Source organism: Marmota monax, unplaced genomic scaffold (assembly GCF_021218885.2).
Source record: "Marmota monax isolate L192 unplaced genomic scaffold, Marmota_monax_Labrador192_F-V1.1 WCK01_AAM20220418_F8-fsc00056, whole genome shotgun sequence".
NCBI classification, from domain to species: Eukaryota; Metazoa; Chordata; class Mammalia; order Rodentia; family Sciuridae; genus Marmota; species Marmota monax.
The window spans coordinates 9,214,327-9,233,476 of NW_026695212.1; the positions used below are offsets into that span (position 1 = coordinate 9,214,327).

Here is a 19,150-nt window from a genome sequence, read left to right on the forward strand (position 1 = left end):
GTTTGTGGAAAGTCTTAATAGAGAATATCCTACTTACCTTTTAAAGGACAATCTACATGTACCATTGATGATTGTTACCAAATAAATATAAAGCTTTCATGGTTAAGGAATTCTTTCTTCCTTTTAACGGTCTCTGTTTTAGTCATTTTCCCCTCTATAGTTGCTATTTAATTCCCAGTGGAATAAAAAATCAACTGACCACATCTACTTCACAGAAAATTTCTGTGTTTGAATTATAAGCCAAAGAAAGCAATGCTGGACGCATCTCAATACCGGACTTCAAATTATACTACAGAGTTATTGTAACAAAAATTCCATAATACTGGCATAAACACACACACACACACACACAGACTAGTGGTACAGGATAGAAGACATAGAGATAAATGCACACAAATATAGTCGTCTAATCTTTAACAAAGGTACCAAGAATGTACCTTGGAGAAAAGACAGCCTATTTCACAAATGGTATTAAGAAAACTGGTTATTCATGTGTAGAAGAATGAGACTAGACCCTTATCTCTCATCCTATACAAAAATCAACTCAAAATGGATCAATCACCTAGGAATTAAACCAGAAACTATGCAACTCCTAAAAGAAAACAGAGGGTCAACAGTCCAACATAAAGGCACAGGCAATAACTTTCTCAATAAGACCCCTAAAGCTCAGGGAAAAAAAAATGCCAAAAGTCGATAAATAGGATGTCATCAAATTAAAAAACTTTCTGTGCTGTAAAGAAAAACAAGAATGTGAACTGAGGACCTGCAGGATGGAAGAAAACATTTTCTGTTCTTCTGAAAAAGGATTAAAATCTAGAATATATAAACAGCTGTTTTCATCAGCTTTTTCACTGCAGTGACCAAAAGACCTAACAAGAACAATTTTAGAGCAGGAAAAGTTTATTTGTGGATCATGATTTTAGAGGGCTCAGTCCATAGATGACTCCAGTCCTCAGACCTTGATGAAAGGCAGAACATTATGGCAGAAAAGTGAGGTGGAGGAAAGTGGCTCAGGGCATTACCACTAAGAAGCAGAGAAAGAGATCCTCTCAACAAGAACAAAATATACAACCCAAAGTTATGCCTCCAGAGAGGTACCTCCTCTAGCCACACTCAACCTGCCTATGATTACATCCAGTTAATGCCAATCAGGGGATTAATGTACTGATTAGCTTAAAACTCTCATGTCTTAATAGTTTCATCTCTAAACTTTCATGCATTGTCTCACACATGAGCTTTTGGGGGACATCCCATGTCTAGAACATAACATTTCAGCCATGGCCCCTCAAATTGTATGTTCATCTCACAGTGCAACATGCATTTAGTCCATTTCCAAGAGTCTGTAGAATTTCAACAGTTACAGGATTGCCCAAAAGTACAAGTCCAGAGTCTCTTCTGAGATTCAAGGCAAATGTTCAGGGTGAGCCCCTATAAAAATCAAAAGCAAGTTATATGTATCCAGTATATAAAGGCACAAAGTAAACATTCCCATTGCACACGGGAGAAATAAGGGCATAGAAAGAAGGATGGAACCAAAGCAAACCCAAAATCAAGCTGGCAAAGAAGTTCACATCCAGCATCTGGAGTACATGGCATCATGATGTTCTCTCTTGTGTAACTCTGCTCCTGTGGATTTGCAGGTTGCAGCTCACATGGCCTTTCTGTTCACTTGTTTCTGTTCAATTCCTGCAGCTTTCCTCATCAGATGCTCCTTGTTCCTTGCATCTCTTAATCTCAGGGGTCTCCACTGCAGCATCAGCTTCCTTTTCACTTCTCCATACTTTGCCGTCTCAGGGGCTTCCCACAGGGTCTCAGACCCTGCTGAACTTTGTCTGGCCTCTGAGGCCTTCCTTTGCAATCTTGGTGGAATCCTTCATGATCCCGGAACTCCAGCATCCTGTGCTCCTGGAGAACCAGCACCATGTGGTTGATGCCAAGGTCTGTCACCTTTTGAGTAGTGGTCAAGCCTCCTAGGACCGCGACCCAGCAACCTCTGAGTGCCCCAGTCTCTGTGTGTGGTGAAACAACTTCATAGGTCCCCCTGTGCAAGCAAAGTGCCTCACTGGTTTCTTCTTAAAAAAAAAAAAAATCACTTTTACATCCTTGAGCCTTAGATGAGTATGGTCTGGCCAATTCCTGAGATGGCCTCAAGCTATCTTTACTGTTGTTTCCAGTTCAAGTATTTAGTATTTTTAGCAGCTCTGTTTTCTTTAACAACCACACCTTTCTCAGCTCCAATTTTACTCAAAAGTTTTCTGGCCAAATCCTACCTGTCTACAGTTACCATCCAGTTAATCTCTATCAGTGAATTAATGCCCTGATTAGGTTAAGGTTCTCATAACACAAGTTTTTTAGACAAAATGAAAGTCTTTCTGCTTTGCTTTATGTTCCCAATTATCACAGTAAACTTGGCTAAAAGCCACCAGTAATTTCCATGCCACTGCCTGAATATTATGCTGCCTACAAATTTCTTCCCCAAGATTAAGAAGTTCATTACCTTTAAATTCAGCATCACAGAAAATCTTAGAACATGGGAAAAATGCAGACAACTTCTTGGCTAGAATACAACATGGATGACCTCTAGTCCAATTTCAAGTGTAGTCTTCCTTCTCCTTTGAAATCTCAGGAGGTCAGTCTTTACTATGTATAGTCTATTAACATTCTGGTCTTCTGAATTCCTAGCAGAATTTCCCATCAAGGTTCACTTAAATAAAATATTCTAAACATTTACTGCTTGCATCTTTTTACTTTCCAAAATTCCTCCAACAAATTCCAAAATATTCCAGAAGCTGCTAAACCACATGGTCAGGTCAGTCACAGCAAGGACCCCACTCCTTGTTCCAATTTTTGTTTTAGTCAGTTTTTTTGTTGCTGTGACAAAAAGACATGAAAAACAGAATTTTAGTAAAAGAAAGGTTTTCATGGGGCTCATATTTTCAGAGGTCTCAGTTTATAGATGGCTAACTACATTGTTTTGGGCATACAATGAGGCAGAATATCACTGCAGAAGGGTATGGTGGAGGAAAGCAACTCATTGGCACCAAGAGAGAGTGAGAGAGAAAGCAGGGTGGGGGGAGGGGGGAGGAGAGAAGGATGGAGGAAGAGGGAGAAAGGAGGGAGAGAGAAGAAGAGAAGAGACTCAACTTGCCAGGGAATGACCCCCATGATCCACCTCCTCAAGCCACACCTACCTGCCTACAGTTACCAGTTAATCCCTATCAATAGATTAATGCAATAATTAGGTTTGCTATCATAACCCAATCACTTCATCTCTAAATCCTCTTGTATTCTCTCACACATAAGCTTTTGGGGGACACCTAATTTTTAAATCATAACAAGAATTAAAAAAAAACCCACCCCCAAATAATTCAGTTAATAAATGGGCAAATAAATTAAGCAGACACTTCTCAAACAAAGAAATACAAATGGCCAACAAATACATGAAAAAATGTTTAGTATCATTAGAAATTAGTGAAATGTAAGTCAAAGCTTCACTGAGATTTCATCAGCAGTCAGAATGGCAGTCATCAAGAATATAAACAATAATAAATGCTGGAGAGGACATGGAGAAAAAGAAACCTTTTACACTGTTGATGGGATTGTAAACTAGTACGACCACTGTTAAAATCAATATGGATGTTCCTCAGAAGACTAGGCATAGACCCACCATATGACCCAGGAATACCACTCCTCAGTATTTATCCTAAATAATTAAATTATCATTATATAATGTTACATGCATACCCATGTTTACAGTAGCATAATTTACAATAGCCAAACTATGGATGGAACCATCCTATGTATTTATCAGTAGATGAATGGATAAAGAAAATGTGGCATACACACACACACACACACACATACATAAAATGGAGTTTTATTCAACCATAAAAAAATGAAATTATGTGCTTTGCAGGAAAATGAATAGAGCTTGAAACTTTATGTTAATTGAAATATGCCAAACTCAGGAAGTCAAGGGTCAAGTGTATTCTCTCATATGTGGAGACTGGAGAGGAAAAAGAAAAGAAAAATTGGGGAAAAAATTTCATGAAAATTAAAGGAAGATTAGTAACAATGAGTAAAGGGGCTAGAGGAGGGAGTAGAGGAAAGGAAAGAGGAAATACTGGAAATGATATTGGCCAAATAATATTGTTATATTGGTGTATGTACAAATATGTAACAACTATAATGTATTATAGTTGTTATGTATAACTATAATGCACCAAAGAAAAAATGTGAAAACAAAACAAACAAACAAACAAACCCCATTTTCTTTGCCTGAAAAGTATTGTTTGGCCTCCCTTTTCTCTAGAAAAAAAATCCCTGTATCTAATTTTTAAAAATTTTATCAATATCAGGATTTTTCCTGATGTCCCTCTGGCATTTTTACCTATAACTTTTTTTCTGGTACACATTGAATCATTAGTATTTTTTTTCCTGCATGATATGTTACATTCTAAAATTATGTCTATTCTGAACAGTGCTTCCAGATACTGAGGATGTTCAGGAGCAAGCATTTGTCTTCTGTTGTGGATCTTTATCTGAAATAAGTATTTTAAAAAGTCAGTTTGATTAATGTATAGCTAAAATCTTCTTTCTTAGTAACTCATGCAGTAGCAGTTGCTGTCAATACTGGTGGATGGTTTAGAAATAATATCTCCACACTTTGTTTTCTTGTGGCTTGGTTATTAAGCTTGTAATTGATACTTTTTGTTCATGGAATGACTGTACTTTCTTAATGTGCTGCTAGTGACATGTAATGATTCATTTTTTTTTACAAATGAATATGCACAGACATTTTCTTCATAACCTATAAACAAATTTTCTGTGACAATATGTGGACACCACCAACATGTCTGTCCTCTGCCATAGTTCATCTTTCTCTAAATGTCACTTTCATTAGATCTGCATGTGGTGGTTTCCCAGCTTGGGTACCAGTGGTTAAGGTACGTGGAGATGAGTTTTTGAGGCTATCTCTTTATGACTTTAATGTAAATACCAAGAGGAGTTGTGTAGCTGAGCATTATAATTTAATGGGTAAATGGGTTAGATTAATTAAGAAAAAATATTAAGTATAGTAAGAATATTAGGGCAATTCTGTGAAAGGGAATTGTGAGTTTGGGAATCAAAAAAGTGTGAATAAATAGTGAAATGTGAATCTAGATTAATACAATTACTTCCTTAAAACCTGAGTTGATCTCCAGGAAATAGGAGAAATATTAATCAGAGACTGGTCTTTGTTCCAGATATTACCTGTGTTATACTTACTTAATGTTTTCTTCCTATCATTTCCTGCTAAAATTCCACACATTGATGCAGTTACTTAGTTATGCATTTTAAAAGTAATGTATTGTGTCTAGTTAATGCAGCAAAATACTGGGTCTTGCAAAATCTGGCTTTCTCTCTTCCTGATTTCTAGTGGTATGGCAAATGTGTTATATATAAATTCTCAAGATAAGACAGACTTTGCTATATGCTGAGATAGATTTTTTTTTAAAAAATCAAGTGTTATGGGAGTGTTGTATGAAAATGTTAATGCTGATTTGAATTGGGAAAGATTTCTTAAAAATCGTGAAATTAGTCATGCATCTTAAAGTTGTGATTTGATTGAAGGAAATTGGGACATTTCAGGACTTGAGAAATTGAACAACAACAAAGCTGACAAGAAGCACAAGATTTTCTTCAGGGACCAGAAGAAATGATCACCATAGGCAGGGAGACAAGATATTAGCTTTCTCCATAATATCTCAAAACACAAGATCCTTTCTCACACACACACACACACACACACACACATACACAAAAGTTAAAAATAGAAACTACCATATGATCCAGCAATCCCACTCTTGGGTATATATCAAAGAAAATAAAATCAGTATGTCAAAGAGACATCTGCATTATCATGTTTATTGCAGCCCTATTCACATTAGCCAAGAAAGGATAACAACTTGTTTCTCAAATGATGAATGGATGAAGAAAATGTACATGTATACAACAGAATGCTCTTCAGCCATAGAAAATGGAATCTTGTCATTTGCAAAAATATGGATAAGATTGTGATCTTAAAGACACAGAACAAGTACCACATGATCTCATTCACATATGGAATATATGAAAGTTTATCTTATAGAAGTTGAGTGTAGAAGGGTGGTTACCAGAGGCTAGGGAGAATAAAGCAGAAGAAGGAATAAAAGGAAAGGTTGATTAATGGGTACTAAGTTGCAGTTAGATAGGAGCAAGAAATTCTAATCGGGTGACTACAGATAAAATAATGAACTATGCATTTCAAAAAGCTAGAGGAAAGTATTCACCATAAATAAATGACATATATTTGAGGAGATAAATATGATTAACCTGATTTAAATGCTATATAATGTATGTATGTAAAACCCGCTATATAATTTTTATATATTTATTATTTAAAAATAAATATAAGTTAAATTTTTAAAAAGACAATATAGGCTCAAATCTGGAAGAGACATTATAAAGATTCAAGAAAATATTATTCTCATAAAAGTGATATGTATTTAATTTTTTATTTCAATAAATCAAATAAAAATGAAGGAAGTGGCATATGCTAAATTTTTATAATAAATGGCATATGCTAAATTTTTATGTAATATTTTATAAACATCAATATTATGTGCATTTATATATATATAATAAAAATTTAAAGAATAGAAGAACTTGGAAGGAAACTTTGACCATGTAACTAAAGGTTATGTTTATAAAGTAGTTTCTGAATTACTTCCAAATATTTGAGTATTCGACATTTTGACTATTAGTTGCAAAAATAATGCTTAGGTTATTCAGAAAATATGCATTTTAATAAATAATTTATTAGAGGTTAGTACTATATTATAATTTTAAGACAAAATATCCAGTCAACACTAAAATTTCATTATGCTAATGTTGATGCCTAATGGACCATTTATTATTGTTTGCATAATAAACCACATTTACTTGAATCATCACCATTCAGCTAAAACTAGCCATACCACTTTAAGACAAGTCAAGCTTTATATTAGACAGAAGTTGGAGAAGTGTTTTGTATTCCAAATGTATCTAAAACCTAAATTGTAATGATCTTGTTAAGTATTTAATTTGTGACATTTGCTGGCACAATATTATAGAAGCATCTTTTAAAAGTCTCATTTATGTAGCACATTTGACATGCCTTGTTCACTAACATGAATTCATGTTGTGTTTTCCTTAATACACTAAATTTCATGTGGGTTTCCAGCTGCGATCGTCTAACAAGAAACAATTGTTCTACAATAAGTGACGAGTTATCATTTGTTGGCTAAATTCAAAAAACACAAATTATATGGATATTTTTGTAAAATTATTTTACAGCATGTTGTTCTTGAATTCAAAATATATTTGGGATTGGGGAATGTTTAGATTTTTAAAAACAAGTGTGTTGCCTGAAAGTCCTAAAAGAAAATGAATTTGCTTTATTTATTCAACACTGCTATTGGTTTAGTACACTTCAGCCTTCAACTGGATCCAGACATAAACAAAATAAACATTTTTTATCATTTACTATTATACAGTTGCTTATTAATACCTTCACATTTTAATAGGAATTAGAATATATTCAATACTAAGTGGTTTTTAAAAGAAAATTATTCAAAAGATCTTAATTGTTTAAAGGGTTATATTGAGTATCTGGATAATTTAATTCAATTTATTTTGCTTTAACTCTACTACATAAGTTCATTTTAAATTAAAAAAAAAAGGAAAGTGAATTGTAGCACCAGAATACTCCCAGAAAGCTTTAAAATGGATCGTAACTTAATAGAACTACTAGAACTTAGGAGGAACAAGAAATTTCTGTAAAACATGGGAGACTGAACTAAATGAAATTAATGATATGTTTAGATTAGAAATCATCCCAAGGATTTACATTGTCATTTATGAACAAACATCTCAATGAAGAATATTTTGAAACATACAGAGAGTTTTGGTCAGGTATACACAACTCAAAACCAAGTTTAACAAATGCTATCTATTATCTTATTAAATATTCTTATGGTTTATTTCAAATAAATAAAACATTAGAGTTGAAACCCTCTAATCTCTTCCCTTAGCTCATGTCCCTTCCCAGAGAAACCATTAGACAGACTGCTCTCATTTGAATCTGGGATGTCCCCAGAAGGGGACAAAAGCTTTTTTATGTGTTAAAGGCTTTGTCTTATAGGGAGCAGTGAAACCTGAAGGCAGGCCACCAGACCCTATCTCTTACAGGAAATAGAACCCAGGTTCCTTCCTCTTCCTCTCCTAGCTGTTAGGTAAATGGTTTTGCTCTGCCATGTGCTCCCACCATGATGTGCTGCTTTGCCACATGCCCAGAAGCAAGGAGCCAATCCATCATGGAGCTGAAACCTCTGAAACTGTGAGCTAAAATAACCCTTTTTCTTTACTAGTTAATTTTCTCAGAAATTAGTTGTAGTAATAGAAACCCAAGTATCACACAGACTTAACTTTATTTCAACCATATGTTGTTACACATATCTCGGATATGAATCTTTACTGCCACATGATATAAATAAAGGAAAATTTGTAAATTCATCTTCATATTTGTTTTAGTCAGCTTTTTCGCTGCTATCAGTAAAGGATCTGACCAGAATAACCATAAGAAGGAAAAGTTTACTTGAGGGCTCATGGTTTCAGAGATCTTGATCCATAGAAAGTCAGCTTCATTCCTCAGGGCTCCAGGTGAGGCTGAACATCATGGCAGAAGAGTGTGGTAGAGGGAAGCAGCTCACATCAGGAAGCCCACTCTCCAGATACAAACATATACCCAAGGCCACACCCAATTCCCACCCCCTACAGCCATACTCTACCATCTCAGTTAATTCCATCCGGGATTAACTCACTGATTAGGCTAAGGCTATACCCCAGTCATTTCTCCTCTAAACTTTCTTGCATTGTCTCACATGTGAGCTTTTGGGGGACAACTCACATCCAAATCATAACAATATTCATGGACTTAAGTTTGTTTGCAGTTTTTTTCTATTAGGAGCTATGGAAATTATATTGAGAAACAGTGTTGCAAATGGCATGTTTCTACACCTGTCCTTGTGTGCATATGTGTGTTTTTCACTGTGTATATACCTGATAAGTTGTAAGGTATATGCATCTACATATCCCAGGTCAATTAAATAATTGCTGTAGATAGCTAATGCCTACTTTCTTATCTTCTCATTCTCATCTGATGGCCCTGCTTTTGTTTCATTGGAATAATAGGAACATAAATCAGTGTTCTGCCACCTCCAAACCTATACATCTCATCTGTCAGTTCGCATATTCAGTTTCCTGTGAAAGCAGATGAATTCTGTGACATGATATAACATTATACTGGGCGATGCCTCCACTGTGTGTGTGGTCATTTCCTCTGTGCTCTACAGGAGTACATTGCCCTTGCACAGATGTCTCTTCTCTCCTGAATAATCCATGTTTCCTTCTTTACTCAAGTACTCTTATCTGTATAAAATGTTATTATATTTTGATCTTAATAAATATTTCCTTGACTTATATCTACCCAGATTATTTCTTTATATCTTTATGCTCTTTCAGTGCAAAACCCATAATTCCTTCCTTCCTCTTCTCTTTGAAAATTGCTGTAATTATGCTTTTATTCTTACTACTTAACCAAACCTATCTTCCACATTGCAAGATTTAATTAGTCTTTATCTTAGTTACCTTGCTTTCTCAAGAACATTCTAAAGTGATGATTATTCTCTCCTTGACATACTTTTTTTTTTTTTTTTTGGTGTGTTGGTCACTCCTTGACCATTTCTCCTTCATTCCTTTGGATGAACTCAGTTGCTTTCTCAACCTCTAAATAATTGAAACATCCAGGACCCATTCTTCAGATATATTTTAGTCCTCCATGTATACTTTCTTTATCTGGGAACCTAGAACTTCTATCCTCCCTCATCTCTCCTCTCCTCTCCTCTCCTCTCCTTTCTCTCTCTCTCTCTCTCTCTCTCTCTCTCTCTCTCTCTCTCTCTCTCTCTCTCTCTCTCTCCCCCTCCCTCTCCTTCTCTCTGTCTCTCCCTCTCTCCTCTCTCCTCTCTCCTCTCTCCTCTCTCTTCCCCCCCCCCTCTTAAATTCTAGTTTCAAAATCCAACTGTTTGTGCCTGGAATATTCTTCTTGAGTTACTGATGTGACTTGCTTGTTTATTTGGGTCCATCTCTGCTTAAATTTCAACTTATTAGAGAAATCTTACCTGATGCTTTTAAACTACACAAAATTTCAGGTCCTACCCTCCTCCAGCACTCTCTATCCCTTTATACTGCTTTATTTGTCTTCACAGCAGTAATTGGTACTATTACCCTATTAGGTTGTTCATTATTTATTAACTGCCTCTTGTCTAGAATTTCAACTCCCTGAAAGCTCTAGTTGGATTATGCTGAGCATCATTTTCAGGCCTTACAGCAGTGCCCAACACTGTTGGCACTCAACAATGGTTAAATTCACAAATAAAATACTGTTTAAATTTACCTTAGCAGGCATCCCATCCCAACAAGCATTTGGACCCATATGTATACTTCCAGCAAGTGGTTCAGGGGATTCTGTTTCCTCACCTCTTCATTAATGCTTGATACTATTAAATTCTCAATAATTCCTTCTCCTAGTTTATGCCTATGAATTACAATCTGACTGCTTTGATTTGTATTTCTTTCTTACAGAGTCAGATTAAATCTCTTTTATGTATTTATTGCCCTTTAGGTTTCTTTTAGAATTTTCGTTGTATATCCACTCTTTTTCAGTGAAAATGTTGTTTTTAAAACCTTTTTGTTTCTTATTCCTTTTAATCATTTATTAATGAATGCCTCCTTTTTAAAATTCTGGATACTAATCTTGGTTGCTAATAATACTAGAGTTTATCTTATAACATATTATATATGTCATTTATCATATAGATTTTTAAGTTTAGATGTAGTCTGCCCACTTTCTCATTATGTTTAATAATTTTTGTTTTATTTATGTATCCTTTGTTATCCCAAATTCATAAAGTTATACTTTTGTATTTTCTCCTAATACTTTGAAGTTTTGCACTTTACATTAGGGTCTTTAGTGATGATTTGTGTATTTATTCTTGTTGTTTCTTTGATTATGTCATAAAATGAAATGTAATTTCATTTTTGTTTGGATAATCAGTTGTCCCAGTATTATTTTTTGAATTCCCTGGCCTTCCTCCACTGGAATATAATATCATTTCTATCAGCTATCAATGACATCAGTACTGGTTCACTTGAAGATTTTTATTCTGGTCTCCTATCCTATATGTTTTTCTGCTCCCACATTACTGTCTGAGTTCTAACCACCATAAGTTTATAGATTTGTTATCAGAAGTAATGATTCCCTCATCTTTTTCTATGTCAAAATTACTATTGAATTTTTGCAAATTCATGTGAATTTTCAGATGAAGACCATTTCTGGGAAAAAACTATCTTAAAGGATATGTATGATTTTGTAATATTTGATAAAGCAACTATTTCTTTTTTTAAATTAATTTATTTTTTATTTATATATAACAACGGAATGCATTACAATTTCATCATATATGTTAGTGATTTGAGTTTTCTCTCTCCTTCATCAGCATGGCTAATGGTAGCTTATATGATATGACCTACAGATAGCTGTATTACTGAGAAAATCCCATATAAACTTATTAGTGATTTCATAAAATAATATAAATTACATAATTAGAGTTAAAGAATGTAACTTCAGAGAAGAGCAGCACATTAAGAGCTAACACTGTTGTGGGAAGTTTCATATCTTAGTATGGAGTTCCCTGTGCATTTAATAATGTAGAGGACTTAAAATATTGGACTGAAGAGGAATATCACTGCATTTAAAGTAAATAGCATGACTAAAATATGAGGGTATAAGTAATGTTCACGTGATAATGAGATGAGCTTAATTTGAGTAGAAGCTGATTATTTGGTTATTTTGAAAAATTGTGGGTAGGTAGTGGTGAGTTTCATTAGTTTTGATTACTAACATGGACTTTTTTTAAAGTGAATGTTTTAGGGGGCAGGGAAATAACATATAAATGATGAAAATGATGGTAAAGAAGATGATAACAATTACTGCATATTTTTGAAGCTTGCTAAGTATGATTCCAAATCTTTATATGAATAATTTAAATGAATTAATTGAGGTAGATTTTTAAATGATTATTATTTTTAACTATTTTTAAATTATTAATTGAAGTAGTATAGTTGTCATCACCATTATCATTACCATTATGTTCTGTCAGTACTTAGGTCATGTAACATGTCTTGGTAGATGACAGAGCTAGGACTTTTAGCAGACATTATGCTTCTAAAGTAATTATAGGATTAGTCTGATGTGACCCACAGGATGGATTTGTGAGGGTTAGAATGCATCTGGGAAGAATGCATTAGGAAGCTTTGAAATAATTCAGCCATGTAGAGATAGAGGCCTGGCCTCAGGAAGTAATAAATCAAAGAGGACTTCAAGGTTCTGAGCATGGGCAACTGAAGCAACCAAGCATTGATTCTCTTTTCTGAGGTGAATTAATTTTCTTCCCCTTTTCATTCTTTTTCTTTTTTTTTTATTCTATTCTCATTCTTGTTGTTTTTGACAATTTGTGAGTGGGAGATATTCAGGATTACATATTTTCTATTTTTTTAATATTTATTTTAAGTTATAGTTGGACACAATACCTTTATTTCACTTATTTATTTTTATGAGTATCTAACCCAGGGTTTTGAAGGTGCAAGGCAAGTGCTCTACCGGTGAGCCACAACCCCAGCCCCAGTATTTTCTACTTCATGTGCTAAATATAACTAATAATCTATTATTTAAAAAAAGAAAATGAAAACATACTTTTGAAAAACCATGCAGGTTTAAGATATGCTTTTACTCCAGACTAAAAGATATTCTTCATTAACTAATTGTTAGAACATTGTAGTTTCTCCATGCATGTCCAAGTTCAGTGCAGAGCATCTTTTAGAAATTTACATCTTAAAAGTACTTGGACTGAGAATTGTGTTAGTTTTGCATTGCTGTGACCAAATCACCCAACAAGAACAACTAAGTGGAGGAAATGTTTACTTGGGAGCTCATGATTTCAGAAGTCTCAGTCCATGGTCAGCTGAGTATATTGCTTTAGGCTCAATGTGAAGTAGCAAATTATGGCTGATGGGTATGCAGAGGAAAGCTGCTTTACCTTCTGGCAGTCAGGAAGTAGAGAAAAAGAAGGGGGAAAGGGCTTCAGGGAAGATGCACCACTCTTCAAGGGAATGCCCACCTCCTCTAGCCATGCTCCCCACCAGTACACCCAGTCAGCCTCTTCAAATTAGGATTGAATGATTTGTTTACAGCTCTCATAATCTAATACTTCACCTCTAAATATTACTACATTAACATAGGAACTACTGGGGGATACCTTATATACAAACCGCACAGAAAATAACAAAATAAATCTTATTCACAGCTTTCTTTGTTTGTCAAAGAAATAAACAAGTGAGTGGATGAGTCTGGAAACAGGTCCCTGTAACCACTATACCTGTGGCACATTGAGCAAATTATCTAATTGCTTCATCTAGGACTCTTCCATATGTAAACTAAAAATAATGATGCATTATTTCTTCTCTGCTCCTACCTAAGAGCAGAGCAAACTATAAAGCAAACACATTTGAAGTATAGCATATTTACTAGCCAGAGACTCCTTGAGAGGAATAAGAAGGAGAAGATCCTACTGTTTTGGTATATATATTTCTAGTTACTAGAGTGCACTAAAAATTGATTTATTTCAGTAACTTATTACTCAATGGTTGGTTTCTACTTGTATGGATCTCTGTACTGGAAACTGCCCTGCATGAATTCAGATCTTTTAAGAAGCAGACACCATGGTATATAAAGGTATACTTGTTATAGGAACTGGAGAAGGTTGGAAGAACACATTGCAGGTGATAGCCAATGCAAGGAGAGAGGAAGGAAGGGGCACTGGGATGGAAGAATTTCAGATTGCAGAGCTATTGCAAGAAACATTCATCCAGACCAAGGGGGACTCCTCTGCTCAAGATGCCCATTGGAGGAGTTTCCTCCTTCCCTGGAATAGGCTCACCTCTCTTAGCCTGTCCTTCTCAGCCATGGGCTGGGAGTATGCTAAGGAACCTGTGGTCATCCTGGTGGGAATGAAGATGGAGGGAGCAGATGTAGGAAATCTGAATAGCATATTTTTACCCCTGCCACATCCACATACAGCATTTGACAAAACTCTCAGTTTTCAACTTTGGTAGACTTCTGTTTTCACTGAGCATATGCTAAACTAGCTTTCTGTATCTTAGCCCATAAACACATTCTACTCTAGTAGCTCATCTATGTCTTCTGTCTCATCCTCAACTCTGAAAATATTGGTTTGACATTTCAACCATGTCTCATTGAACTAGCTTTCCCTTCATCTGTAAGCATGCTACTGATTCAATTTGAGTAACTCTAAGAATTCCTTTGCTCTGTTCTTGTTAAGTCCAATGTTTTTAGAAAAAGCCATGTGACTATTTTGATTTGGGATCACAAGTACATAACCTACATTGGTTAAGACTATGGACTTAAAATTGTACATAAGTGGGTCTCTAATTCTGACCCCATTGCTTTCTACCTGGGTCAATTTCAATAAGTAATATAATATTTTAAACCTCAATTTTTCTGATAAAACAAAGATATAATTTTCCTTATGATATTCTGAATATAGTATGAATACTTGCTTCATGAATGGCAGATACATCATTAATAATTTTTACTATGGTTTATGGATTTTCTACATGTTCCACATTTTTTTATTTGTTTTTACTTCTGATTACCTTTTCCCTTTACTAATTTCAAACCTAGTTCAACTCTTTCCAATGAATGTAATCTCAGGACCACTGTTATGTTATTGGGAAGTGACAGGCCATCAATCATCTGGTATTTTTTTTTTTTTTAGAAAAAACAATGTTCCAGGAGCTGCTTTGGGTGGTGTGTCTATAAGGTTGGTCAGACAGACCAAGTTTCCACCTGGATGGAGCTTACAGTCTATTCTGTACAATATATTTCTTTAACTTCTATACTTTATACTTCAAAACTTCTTATTTATCCTTATTCCCCTTTTTTTCTGCCTTAGTTTTGTCTCAAAGAAGACTGTTCTTATTCTTTTCCAATAATAACCTAAATTTTCTTCTTAGATCTCCCTGGATCTTGCTCCAGCAACTCTCTTGATCTTATGTGTCTATGGTCTGTATCTCCACTGGATGATCTTTAATTGCACAGAATTTTCTCCTGTATTAAAAAAAAATGAGCCTCATGTGAACATGCTTCTAGCTTTTTCTTTCTTTCTTTCTGTATTAGTCAGTTTTATATCATTGTGACCAAAATACCTGATAAGAACTACTTAAAGGAGTAAAAGTTTTTTAGGCTCATGGTTTCAGAGGTCTCAGTCATAGATAGTCAAGTCAAGTACTCTGGGCCCAAGGGGAGGCAAAAAGAACATCATGGCAGAGGGTATAGTAGAGGAACACTATTTATTCTTGGCAGCCAGGAAGCAGAGAAATGGGGGAAGGGCCACGAGGAAGATGCACCTTTCCAGAGCATTGCCCCCAATCACAGCCATACCCCACCTGCCTACCGTTATCACCCAGTTCATTTATGTTAGGATGGACTGATAGGTTAGGTTCTCTTGGTGATTGCACCACAGCAATCCCCTCTTATGCCTTTAATCATAATATTCCTCTGAATTTGATTCTTATGTTTGCATTCCCTTCTGTTTCACTGGTTAGACCTGCTCCTCAAATTGCACATTTTTGAAATGAATATTATCATATTCACCTAATAAGCACTTTCTACTGAATTGCATTTATCTGTTAATATCATTTGCCTATCACTCAGGCTTTAGACTCAAACTGATCTTTGTTTAGTAAATAATACTAAACCTAACTCTGAATTTAGTCCTCATTGCTCTCAGTGCTTTTGGTTATTTTACTTCCTTCCTGAAGCATCATAGTTAAAGTCCTGATTTTTTATTTTCATCACTGTTACAAATTCCTTAGTCCTGGTACTCAAACTTATGTAAGAGCTACCCCAGTCTTATTTTCCATCTCATCTGCCACCATCTAGTTTCATGTTTGTGTCCTCTGTATACTCTTCCTTGTCTTTTCCTTCCACACCGCCCTGACCATGTAAAGGCCTTTCCTAATATACCAGGCAAATGCTCTCTGATTATCCTTCCAGGTCCAACACAAATGCTCCCTCGTTAGACCCTTCATCTCTCCCACTTCAGAACATAGCAGGACATTTTCTTTCCTATGACATTCATCTTATATTGCTTTCAATCTCTTCTCACTTATGAGGTTTTGAATTCTTGAGGATAGAAAATTGAACCATTTCTATTTATATTCTACAGGGACACTGAACACATCACCTTACTCAATAAGCATATATTAAAGAAATAAATTAGTTGAGTAGATCTCCCTCTCTTCAAGAGTGATTATTTATCACTAAAGTACACCAAGGAGGTGATAAACTTTTATCCTGGCTGAACACGTAGTCTCCAAGAATACTGAGTAATTGCTATGCTAACGGATAATTTCTGTTTCTCCTTTGTTTACTGTATTCACAGAACACTTCCTCTGAGTCAGGCACAGGGAGAGGTGATGCCAGTATTGCTGTCTCTGAGACTAATTGTGAATTACAATGTAATTTTTTTTTAAAAAGGAACATATATGAAGAAGGCATTTTAAATGCAGAAGTTACTAAATGACAAATAGCTTTATAAGTATACTTTTTTTTGTGGAATATTCTTTCTGAAACCTTAAGCAAAGCAGTTAATTATCCTAGTATCTCTCTGAACCTTAGTTTTGCAAACACTGTATTGGGTTTTCTTGACTAGTCTCAAAATTTAGAAAAACCTTGCAGAGATAATATATCTACTTCCCATGACGCTATACAGGCTGCCTAAATGCCCTTTACTTGGACAAGTAAGGATAAGCTGCAGTATTGTAAACAACGTTAGCTCAATGAGCAAATTTTTTAAAGACGTAATGAAAGGAGATTCAGCATTTCCTTTTTAGACAGTTTGTAATGAGCTATGCCTACATTATGTGATGTGATCTTTGTGATAACCCCTGCATAGTAGGTACTTAGTATGTGTTGGCTAAATGTTGACAGTTAGCCCATCTCTCTATGAACTGCTATAAAAAAGGGATTTAAAAATTGAGCTTCCATTAAAAAAAAAAAAAAAAGATTGGTTAAGTATGAACAAGTATATGCTGCTCCAGAGAACATTAAAATGTTCAAGTGAGCAACATATTTCCTACATGTTAATTGAATTATACAATGTAATAATATTAAGGAGTTCAGTAATGTTCTATAACTTTTGAATATTGATTGTATTTCTAGGTTTTATTTCCTGTTAGCACTCTGCTCAGCTTAACTCAGACAGGAAAATTGGTCCATTCTTTATGATTAGAAGGTATTCTTTTGTCATTAGACCATGCCAAATTGATAGTTTTTATAGCCTGACAAGAGACCAGAGACCGAGTCATCATTACCTAGAGGGGAACACTTAAATCATCTGAAGATGGCTATTTTATTCTGAAGGAAAATTTGAGTTGGCTGCTTGAGATTCTAAATCTCACTCCCCTGGTGGCAAGGGTTAGAGTTGCAGAAGAACTGACAGTTTCTACCCTCAGGGTGGGTAGATTAGATCAGAAAATGGATAGGAGGAGAGCTTGTCAAAGAAATTCAAGGAGCAGAGCTGATAAGTTCTAAAGGGATTTCTAACCCTGTCCCCAGATTGAATTATAATTGCTTATGTTTTATAGACTTAAACAAGTGTGCAGAAGGTACAAGAAGAAGTGTAAGGAATTTTAAAAGGTGTGGGAAGAAAAAATATCAGGAAAGGCATTAAAACTCAGTGGTTTTCTACCTCATCATTTGGTGGTGATTGAAATTTTTTTGAGACATAGCTTTAATGGTGATTAATTCATGGAGTTTGTGAGTCTTACATTGTATTAAAGGCTCAAAACTATAGGAAATGATTTTAGTAATGAACAATGGAAATTTGTTGTTGTGTTTTTGGAGTGACTGCAGCTGTGTGGTCCCAGACTGGATGAGTCTATACATGAGTCTTATTATGATTTCTTTGTGATAAAGAGACACCTTTGATCTCTGCACTGTAAATATGCACCTGTTGGAATATCACCCTGTACCCCATGACTATGTACAACTAATACACTTTAATAAAAAAAAGTTTCAAAAAGAAACACCTTGTAAAAAAGGAGTTTCCCACAGTGTGTGCATTTGTAATGAGCATGAAGTAGGATGTGAGTTAATAAAGGAATCCCCTCCAAATCTGTCTTATCATTACATTTAAATTTGTGCTGCTTATAATCTACTACTCCATAGTTGGAACAACTTGGTGTGAACTGAAATATCTTCTTGAAGGCTTTTTTATATTTTACATACAGATTGTGATCATTGAGGTTTAATAAACACTTTTTAGAATGTTTTATATTGATTACATGTCTACCTTTTTATACTAATATATTTTTATAATATTACGGAAATGGTTCTGAAGGTTATGTAGGCTGTTTAAAGTTAGCATTTTCTTTTATTACTCTAAATATTAATATTGATCACATAGCTTTTGCTTATGTATGGGTATATATGGCTAAATCCAGCTTCTAAAAGTAATAGGCAAGGATTCAAATTATTAGACAGTTTGAAATAATAGCACTAGCTCATCCTTCTACTTAGTATTTTTCAGACCTAGTTTGAACTGCTTTACATATATTTACTAATTTAAGCTACAGAACAACCACATTAAATAGGAATATTATTACCTATACATTGTAAGAGAAAAAATGGTGAGAACAGAGATGTTAAATAACTTTCCTGAGTGAAAATGGTGTGTGGAAGAACCGTGGTTTGAACCTAGGCAGTGAGATTAGCATGGTAGTCTCTGCTTTCTATTTCTATAACTAAATTATTCTTGGTTGAGTCAGGAGACAATAATTACCTATGTTACTCCAAAGCTATATTATAATATGAATATTTATGAACATAGGTATCTTTCCATTACCAGATTATGAGTATAGTATAGGAACCATGTTTTATTAACTTTGTTAT

General features: G+C 34.8%; 1 protein-coding gene across 1 annotated transcript in view; it reads left to right on the top strand.

Moving 5' to 3' along the window:
* Trhde (thyrotropin releasing hormone degrading enzyme) overlaps nt 1-19,150 on the top strand; it is a 384,413-nt gene that overhangs the window by 248,320 nt on the left and 116,943 nt on the right. The window lies entirely within an intron of this gene.